The sequence below is a fragment of the Jaculus jaculus genome, chromosome 19 (genome assembly GCF_020740685.1).
Source record: "Jaculus jaculus isolate mJacJac1 chromosome 19, mJacJac1.mat.Y.cur, whole genome shotgun sequence".
Lineage (NCBI taxonomy): Eukaryota > Metazoa > Chordata > Mammalia > Rodentia > Dipodidae > Jaculus > Jaculus jaculus.
The window spans coordinates 57259969-57270288 of NC_059120.1; the positions used below are offsets into that span (position 1 = coordinate 57259969).

At 46.7% G+C, this 10320-nt stretch overlaps 1 non-coding gene across 1 annotated transcript; it reads left to right on the plus strand.

The window, feature by feature from the left end:
* Window positions 1-14: 14 nt before the first annotated feature.
* On the plus strand, window positions 15-86 carry Trnam-cau. The gene has a single exon. It is a non-coding gene; the product is annotated as a tRNA-Met (tRNA).
* Window positions 87-10320: the final 10234 nt, after the last annotated feature.

Sequence of the window (10320 nt, forward strand, 5' to 3'; positions counted from 1 at the left end):
TCTTAGTCTCAAGTAGCAGAGTGGCGCAGCGGAAGCGTGCTGGGCCCATAACCCAGAGGTCGATGGATCGAAACCATCCTCTGCTATCAGGAGTTCTTTTTCTTCTCTCACTGCTTTTCAGAACAAAACGAATAATTCATTGTGTTTTCTTCCTCCGCTAACGTTCTTCGCTTCATTTTGCGAAACAGGGTCTTGCTGTGCTGTTTCCTTGGCTTACGTGGTAGTCGCTATATACTACAAGCAGTCGAAAACTCAGCAAACTTGCAGCCTCCCCGGGAGCTGGCCAGTGTGAGTCACCACTCCGCTTTTAGTTCTCTTCCTCCTTTAAAAAGTTCAACAACCAGCCGGAAGATCGCCGTGAGTTCAAGAACCACCCCGAGAGTACACAGTGAATTCCAGGTCAGCCTGAGCTCGAGTGAGACCCTACCTCAAAAAAAAAAAAAAAAAGAAAGAAAGAAAGAAAAAGAAAAAAGTGCAACCTTTACTGTACTAGGGAGGCAGAGATAGAAGGATCGCCGTGAGATCGAGGCCAGCCTTTTTTCTAGAGCCTCCCTAGAACAAAAATCGCAAAAGCAAACAAAATAAAACACACACAAAAAAATGTTAAGCCTTCAGTAGCTGTTTGTGGAGGAGCCGGGGACGGGATTATTAATGGAGTTTAGACGGCAATGATCAACAAGGTGTATTGACTGAGCACTAAAATCCGCGAGTGCTGAGACAGGTAAACTGAGAAAACCCCAGCAAAGAAAATGGCCAGGACCCGTGCTTGTTGCTGCTTCCCCCCAGCTCTGTTCTCACACTCACTGTACACGCTGGAGGATTTTACGCTGGGCACCTTCACGGATAACTTGCATTGGCCCAGGGTGGCTCCAAGTCGCTATGCAGATGAGCGTGGCCCTTTAGCTCCACTTCCCAAGGGCGGGGGTTGCAGGTGCATCCAGTGTGTGGCTGGGTCCAGACCGTGTTGTGTGGTTCTAGTAATCATTCACTGTCCTATTGAGAGGCAGGGTCTCACTCTGTCCCAGGCTGACCTGGACGTCACTATGCAGTCTCAGGGTGACCTTGAACTCACGGCGATCCTACCTCTGCCTCCTGAGTGCTGGGATCAAAACCGTGGGACAACACACCCGGCTTGGACGACTTCTTCTCCTCCTCCTCCTATTATTATTATTGCTCTCTAATTATTATTATTATTATTATTATTATTATTATTATTATTATTATTATTATTATTGCTCTCTATGTAGCCCTGGCCTAGAACGCATGGCAGCCCTCCAATCTCAGTCTCCCAGGGAAAGAGAAGTAGGAGAAAGGTAGAATTTTTTGTGTTTGTTTGTTTGTTTGGAGGTAGGATCTCGCTTCAGCCCGGGCTGACCTGGAATTCACTATGTAGAGCACTCACGGTGATCCTCCTATGTCTGACTCCCGGGTGCTGGCATTAAAGGCGTGCGCCACCGTTACCTGCAGAGAAAGATTTTTATAGGTCCTATTTGTCCCTAGGACAAAGACATGCCACCCTCCCACCTGCTCTGGCAAAACTAAGAGTCTGATCCAGTCTCACCATGAGCAACAGAGGCCCCCACTTCGTCCCCAGTCCAGCACAGGTGGTCTCCCCAGATTCACCTCTTGAGTCCTGGGACTCTTCAGGTATCTCTCTCCCTTACAGCCTCTCTTAGCTCTCCCCGTCCCCGCTCTTCCCCGCTTCCTAGCCTGGCTGGGAGGAGGGAAGGAGAATTAATATACCTCTCTCCCATTTTGGCTACTCAACCTGGGGTTTGTCACCCGAACACCTCGAACTCACAACAAACACCACCACACCCAGTCAATTATCCTATCCCCCCACCCCGACCCCTATGTGATTGTAAAGGCAAAGGGCCTTCCCAAATGGACTTGTGTTTCTTCTGAATCTTCCGGCCTGGGCTCTCATACGTGCCTCACTCATGGGCTTCTCTCTTGCTACTGCGAATGAATGCCAGATGTATGTGCCATTTTGTGCATCTGCCTTTTCGTGGGCAATGGGGAATCGAACCGGATCCAACAGAAGCCAGCGAGTTTTGAAAACAAGCACCTTTCATCGCTGAGCCATATCCCCAGCCCAAACTTTTTTTTTTTTTTTTTTTTTTTTGGTTTTTCGGGGTTGGGTGTCACTCAAAATCAGGCTGATCTGGAATTCAAGCCTCCCAAGCGCTGGGATTAAAGGGGTGCATCACCACACCCGGCTTCTAAACATTTTTCTTTAATTTTTATTTATTTATCTATTTACTTACTTATTTGAAAGAGGGAGAAAGAGAGACAGAGAGAATGGGCGCGCCAGATCCTCCAGACACGTGTGCCCCCTTGTGCATCTGGCTAAAGTAGGTCCTGGGGAATCGAACCAGGGTCCTTTGGCTTTGGCAAGCAAACGCCTCCAGCTCCACTTGTTTTTGTTTTGTTTTGGTTTGATTTGTTTGTTTGTTTGGTGTGTGTGTGTGTGTCTGTGTTTTGTATCTTTATGTAGTAGAGAGACAGGGAAAGACTGGGCACATGCCTCCTGGGACCCTTCCTGCAAAGTGAACTTCACACACAAGCATCACTCACTTTGTGCATCTGGCTTTATGTGGGTACCAGTAAATCAAACCCAGCCCCAGCAGGCTTTGCAAACACCTTTAATGACTGAGTCATCTTCACGGCCTCTAAAAAATATTTTTAGTTGTATGTGTATGTGTGTGCACAAGTCCTTTGCCATTGCCAGATGCTTGTGCCCCTTCTTTTGTTTTTCAAGGTAGGGTCTCACTCTAGCCCAGGCTGGCTTTGAACTCACTCTGTAGCCCAGGCTGGCCTCACACTCTCAGTTATCCTTTCACCCCAGCATCCTGAAAGTTGGGACTAAAGATGTACACTACCACATCTGGCTTGTTTTTGTTGGTGGTGGTTTGTTGTTGGGGGGGGGGTTGTTTAGTTGGTTTTTCAAAGTGGGGTTTCACTCTAACTCAGGCTGACCTGGAATTCACTACATATTCTCAGGCTGGACTCAAACTCATGGCGATCCTACCTCTGCCTCCCTCCCAAGTGCTGGGATTAAAGGCATGTGCCACCACGCCCGGCTTGGTTGTTTTTTGTTGTTGTTTTTTAGGTAGGGTCTCCCTCTAGCCCAGGCTGACCTGGAATTCACTGTGTAGTCTCAGGATGACCTCAAACTCACAGCAATTCTCCTACCTCTGCCTCCTGAGTGCTGGGATTGAAGGCATGTGCCACCATGACCAGTTTAAAGTCGACTTTTAAATGATTACCAGTACACCAAATAACATGTAAGAAGTTATTGAGTCTTATTATCTAGTATTTTTGAATAAGATAGATTAACAGCAGCCCAAACAAGTATATTATTATTTACTGCTTTTTTTTCCTTTTTTTTTTTTCTTGGTTTTTTGAGGTAGGGTCTCGCTCTAGCCCAGGCTGACCTGGAATTCACTACGGAGTCTCAGGGTGACCTCGAACTCACAGCAATCCTCCTACCTCTGCCTCCCGAGTGCTGGGATTAAAGGCGTGCGCCACCACGCCCGGCTACTACTTACTGCTTTTAACTTATAACCAGAATAAAGTATTTTAAGGCTGGCTGTTGCATACAAGTTACAGTTAACTATTTACTACTTTTAAATATTTATTCGTTATTTGAGAGAGAGAGAGAGAAACGGGTGCACCAAAGCCTCTAGCCACTGCAAATAAACTCCACACACGTGTGCTACCTTGTGCATTTGGCTTACGTGGGTACTGGAGAATCAAACCTGGGGCCTTAGGCTTCAGAGGCAAATAAATGCCTTAACCACTAAGTCATCTCTCCAGCCTTTTACTACTTTTTCCTAGAAAAAGCCCTTGACCTTTAAGAGAGTGTGAGGAAGTGGGGCATAGTGACGCATGCCTTTAATCCCAGCACTCGGGAGGCAGAGGTAGGAGGATCGCCATGAGTTCGAGGCCCTCCTGAGACTACATAGTGAATTCCAGGTCAGCCTGGGCTAGAGCGAGACCCTACCTCGAAAAAACAACCAAGAAAAAAGAGAAAAGAAAGAAAAAGAAAAACAAAGAAAGTGTGAAGGACAATTTTTATGCCTTTCTTTTTTTTTCAAAGCCTTGTTTTGTTTTTTTCCTACTGGACTAAGAATGAAAAGGTGAGCATTGATACATGCTGCCTAAGAAAAGCACACAGGGAAACAGGCCACATAAGCTCAACAAATTTCTAAGACATACAAGGTGACAAGATAAAATTTTTTAGATGAGTACTAAGCTAGATTTGCTACTCTACAAAAAGAGAAGGGATGTACTGCAGCGAAGAAAAATAATTTAATGCCTTTCATAAGAACTCCAGCTTTGCGCGGCTGCCTACTCCGGGGGTTGGGGGGCCTCCAAAGCCAGCCCACGGCATAGGCGCTTCCCTCTTCCTGGTCTGTTTACAGGGTAGTTTCCATGCGTTTATCCACGACTTCAGCCCCGCTCTGCTGGAAGCAGGCATGGAGGACTTCTCCACCTCACCCAGCGCCACAGCTCCCTTGGCCTCCAGTTTTTCCTCCCTGTGGGGGCAGTACTGGTCAGTCTCAGCCTGGGCTGCTTTTTGTTTGTTTGTTTTTGTTTTTCCATGTAGGGTCTCACTCTAGCTCAAACTGACCTGGAATTCACTACATAGTCTCAGGGTGGCCTCGAACTCACGGCAATCCTCCTACCTCTGCCTCCCAAATGCTGAGATTAAAGGTGTGCGGCACCATGACTGGCTTAAATAATCTTTTAAAAAGATTATGTGTGTATATATATATATAGTTACTTGAGAGAGAAAAAAGTGGGCCCACCATGGCCTCTGGCCACATGATGCATGTGCCTCTTTGTGCATCTGGTTTATGTGGATCCTGGGGAATTGAACTAGGGTCCTTTGGCTTTGTAGGTAAATGCCTTAGCCACAAATCCATCTCTCCAGCCCCGTTTGTGTGTGTGTGTGTGTGTGTGTGTGTGTGTGTTGTGTTGTTGTTGTTTGGGTTTTCGAGGTAGGGTTTCAAGTCCAGGCTGACCTGGAATTCACTATGTAGTCTCAGGCGATCCTCCTACCTCTGCCTCCTGAGTGTCTCCAGACCCATATTTTGGGTTTTTTTTTTAATTTGAGAAAGGGAGAATGGGTGCTTCTAGCCACTGTAAATGAACTCCAGATGCATGCACCACCTTGTTCATCTGGTTTTACTTGGGTACTGGGGAATCAAACCTCGGTTCCTTTGGCTTTACAGACAAGTGCCTTAACTGCCTCAAACTCATGACAATCCTCCTACCTCTGCCTCCTAAATGCTGGGATTAAAGCCATGTACCACCATGCCCATTTTATACTCATTCTTTATTTTTATTTTTATTTTTAAATTTTCATGGTAGGCTGACCTGGAATTCACTATGCAGTCTCAGGGTGGCCTGAAACTCATGGTGATCCTCCTACCTCTGCCTCACATAACTGTGCCACCACACCCACCTTCCGACTTTAATTTTTTTAGGATTTAGAGAGACTATTAAAGAAGGGCTGGAGGGATGGCTCAGCAGTTAAGGCGTTTGCCTGCAAAGTCAAAGGACCCAGGTTCAATTCCCCAGAACCCACATAAGCAAATGCACAAGGGGGCGCATACATCAGGAGTTTGTTTCAGGAGTTCGTTTGCAGTGGCTGGAGGCCCCGCATGCCCATTCTCTCCCTCTCTCTCTCTCTTTCTCTGTCAAATAAATAAATAAAATAAAATAACCCATCATGTGGAGGACAGGACGGGGCAGAGAGCCCCTGGGGGAGCACGGGAGGCTTACAGGAACCTGGAAGATTAGGAGAGATGAACGGGCAGCAAAGGGAGACCTGACTTTATTTAATTTTATTTGAAGAACCTTTTCTATGACTACGGAATTCAAAGATTAAAGTTATTTTCTTTTGGCACATTTACAGTGTTATTCTGACTCTAGTTTCCATTTTTGCTGTGATATCAATGCAACTGTTTTCCCTTTGAAATTAATCAATCCAGCAGGGCGTAGTAGCACATGCCTTTAATCCCAGCACTCAGGAGGCAGAGGTAGGAAGATTGCTGAGAGTTTGAGGCCAGCCTGAGACTACATAGTGAATTCCAGGTCAGCCTGGACTAGAGTGCAACTCTATCTCAAAAAGACAAAAAATAAAATAAATAAATAAATAAATAAAAAGAAAGAAAAAAAGTAGAAAGAGAGAAGAGAATAAATTCATCAATCTATAGCCTAGACTGGCCTAGAACTCACTATGTAAACCCAGGCTGGCTTCAAAGTAATGGCAATCTTCCTGCCTCAGCTTTCTACTACATCTAGCTGGAAAACAAGTTTTTTGTTTTTGTTTGGTTGGTTTTTCAAGGCAAGGTCTCACTGTAGCCCAGGCTGACCTGGAATTCACTATGTGGTGTCAGGGAGGCCTCGAACTCACAGCGATCCTCCTGCCTCTGCCTCCTGAGTGCTGGCATTAAAGACCTGTGTCACCACACCCAGCTGGGTTTTTGTTGTTGTTGTTGTTATTGTTGCTATTCTTTTGTTTGTTTGTTTGGTTGGTTTTTCAAGGTAAGGTCTCACTGTAGCTCAGGCTGACCTGTGGAATTCACTATGTACTCTCAGGGTGGCCTCTCAAACTCACAGCAATTCTCCTACCTCTGCCTCCTGAGTGCTGGGATTAAAGGGCATGCACTACCACACCCTGCTTTTTTTTCTTTTCTTTCTTTCTTGCTTGCGTTTTCTTTTTCTTTCTTTTTTTTTTTTTGTTTTGTTTTTTGAAGTGCTTGCGTGTGTGATTTAGGAGTGGACGTGCCACATCCTGCATGTGGAAGTCACAGAATACCTTTGAGTCAGTCCTCACCTTCTACCTCATTTGCTGAAGACAGCACAGGACTCTGAGAAATCAAGATGGACCTGAGCTGGATGCTGCCTCCCTGCTTGCAGGCTGCCACAGTTCTAGAAAGTGCTATGCAGGCTTCTTGGGGAGAAAAGGCAACAGTCTTAATCAGCAGCATACCCTGCAGGCTACACAACCAAGCAGCCAGGAAAGATGCGCCCGTTGGTGCGATAGAGGTACCTAAGTCTTGGGAATAACCAACTGCTCCCTGGTTGGGTCTAGGCTCACTTCACAGGAGGAATTCATGGCTGGTACAAAACCAAGTCAAAAGCCTATGGTTTGTACACCAGGCGTGGTGGCACACGCCTTTAATCCCAGCACTCGGGATACAGAGGCAGGAGGATCACTGTGCGTGCGTTCAAGGCCATCCTGAGACTACATAGTGAATTCCAGGTCAGCAATTCTCTAGAATGAAACCCTACACTGAGAAACAAAACAAACAAGCAAAAAAACCTATGGCTTAGGGGCTGGATAGATGGCTGAGCAGTTAAGGTACCCCTAGTGCACCATCTACCCTCTCAAGTAAATAAATAATAAAAGCCTATGATTTTGGAAGGTCATGTGCCCTTGTGGGAAAGCGGCTACTGTTTTTGGCTAAGTGGATCACTGTACCCTCTAAATGTTTACATTCATGCTCGTAGATTAGTGCCATTCTCTTCTCACTTTTGGTTAGAGAAACTTCTTTTTTTAAGATATATATATATATTTAAGTTTTATTTATTTGATAGAGAGTGTGAAAACGGATGCACCAGGGCCTCCAGCCACTGCAAACGAACTCCGGATGCATCTGCCCTCTTGTGCATCTGGCTTACGTGGGTCCTGGGGAATTGGACCTGGGTCCTTTGGCTTTGCAGGCAAAAGCCTTAACTGCTAAGCCATCTCTCCAGCTCTTTAAACTTTTTTTTGACAACTTTCATAATTATAGACAATAAACCATGATAATTCCCTCCCCTCCCCCATCTTCTCTTCACACTTCCACTCTGTATCATACCCCCCTCCCTCTCTCAATTAGTCTCTCTCTCTCTCTCTCTTTTTTTTTTTTTTGTGTGTGTGTGTGTGTTTTGGTTTTTTGAGGTAGGGTCACGCTCTAGCCCAGGCTGACCAGCAATTCACTATGTAGTAGTCTCAGGGTGGCCTCGAACTCACAGCGATCCTCCCATCTTTGCCTCCTGAATGCTGGGATTAAAAGTGTGCGCCACCACACCCAGCTTTTTGAAATATTTTATGTATTTATTTAAGAGAGAGAGAACAGACATGCCAGGACCTCTAGCCAATGCAAATGGACTCCAGACAAACATACCACCTTGTGCATCTGGTGTATGTGTATACTGGGGAATCGAACCAGGGTCCTTAGAGTTGGCAGACAAGTGCCTTAACCACTAAGCCATCTCTCCAGCCCTTTCTTTCTTTTTCTTTTTTTGTTTTCAAAGATGGAAGTTTTTATTTGGGGGGGGGAAACATGAGCTGCCAGGACTCATCAGTTGGGGGAAGGTGAGGAAGGGAAGGAAATATTTTCTGGGGGGGCAGCAACTCTCTGTTCTTTACATTAGCCATAGGGTGAAACCAGAAGTGACCGGGTGAGAGGTAGGGCCGGTCAATCTAGACCTGCAGCCCTCTCTTTTACTTTGATGTCATCAGCTTTTTCTCCTATTATGAGGGAAGAGAAGCTTCTCTGCAGATGACTGACAACTGGGGAGACTCAACACTCATCAAGGTGATGAGAAGACGTGACATTTCATGCTTGGTACTGCATGAGACATCTCTCACACCTGCCCTGCTCTGGGGACACTGCTGAGAAAAAAAATATTAGCAGAAAAAAAAATATTAGCGTTATGCTCACCGTTTGCCAAAGAAGCTCCTCTTTGGAGATCACAGTGGATATTGGGGAGACTCAAAACCAGAGGCTCAGCCAGGCATGGTGGTGCACATCTTCAATCCCAGCCTGGGTTAGAGTGAGAGTCAGTCTCAAAAAGAAGGTTCTTTTGTTTTCTAAAAAAGGGCTGGTCTGGCCTGGTGGCACAAACCTTTAATCCCAGCAGAGGTAGGAGAGGCCTGAGTTCAAGGCCACCCTGAGACTAAGAATGAATTCCAGGTTAGCCTGGACTAGAGTAAGACCCTACCTTAAAAAAAAAAAAAAAAGGTGTGGGGGGGGACTGGGGCTTAGTGGTTAAGGCACTTGCCTTCAAAGCCTAAGAACTCAGGCTCCATTCCCCAGTAACCACATATTAAACCAGATGCACAAAGTGGTACATATATCTGGAGTTCATTTGCAGTGGCTAAAGGCTCTGGTGCACCCATTCTGTCTCTCTCTTCAAATTAATTAATTAATTATTTTTAATTTTAAAAGAAAAAAAAATATATATATATAAACCAGGTGTGGTGGCTCACACCTTTAATCTCTCAGCACTTGGAAGGCAGAGGTAGGAGGGGTCGATGTGAGTTAGAGGCCACCCCGAGACTACATAGTGAATTCCAGCTCAGCCTGGGCTAGAGTGAGACCCTACCTCGAAACCCACCCACCAAAATATATATTTCATTTATTTACTTTTTTTTTTTCAAGGTGGGCCCGACTTTATTTATTTATTTGTCAAAGAGAGACGCAGGAAGAGAGAGAGAGAGAGATTTCCTGGCCCCTATGCAGGCAGAATTAGCAGCCCTCATCTGGGCAGCATCGCCTCTGCTATATATAAGGGTTCTTTGTCCTCAAGGGTACCAACTACTTGTGGACAGGACATGCTCAAGGGAGGTCCCCTGCAAGGTTTGCTGACCTCAGCCTGCACGGCCGTTCCGGTGCGCGACTCCAGATGGCCGCTAGAGGGCAGCCTGACTCCACAGTGCTCTGGACCTCGGAACAACCAACCAGTCAAGCGCCTGGAAAACCTGCCGTCCCATATACACTGTTCCACTGGTCGTTCCCAACATTGACTTCCACCGCCGTCATCGGTCTCGGGCCACACTTCTATCCCCCTCCCCACAAGCCACCCACCCTCTCCCTACCTCCCACTTTTTCTTTTTTTATGGTAAGGTTTCACTCAGGTCCAGGCTGACCTGGAATTCACTATGTAGTCTCAGGGTGGCCTCGAACTCACGGCGATCCTCCTACCACTGCCTCCTGAGTGCTGGGCCACCACGCCTGGCTTTCCCACTCTCATTTGGGAGCTGAAGGGTTAACTCGTCCCTTCCCACCTAAGTCCTCTTGGTGAATCCGAGCGATCCCGGAGGTCAAGGGAGGAACTGACAGATAGATGGACTCTGGCTGACCACACCTTCGATGCCCTTCCAGAAGCCCTCCAGATCTCTCAGGTCCAGCCGAGATGCCCTGGCCAGCACCCCTGGCTCGCGTCCCCAGAGGGCACCAGGTAGGAAGGGACGGGCTTGGGTGAGGCGCCAGGGCCTCGGGCAGCTTTTTCACACCCCCCTCCCCAACGCCCAGC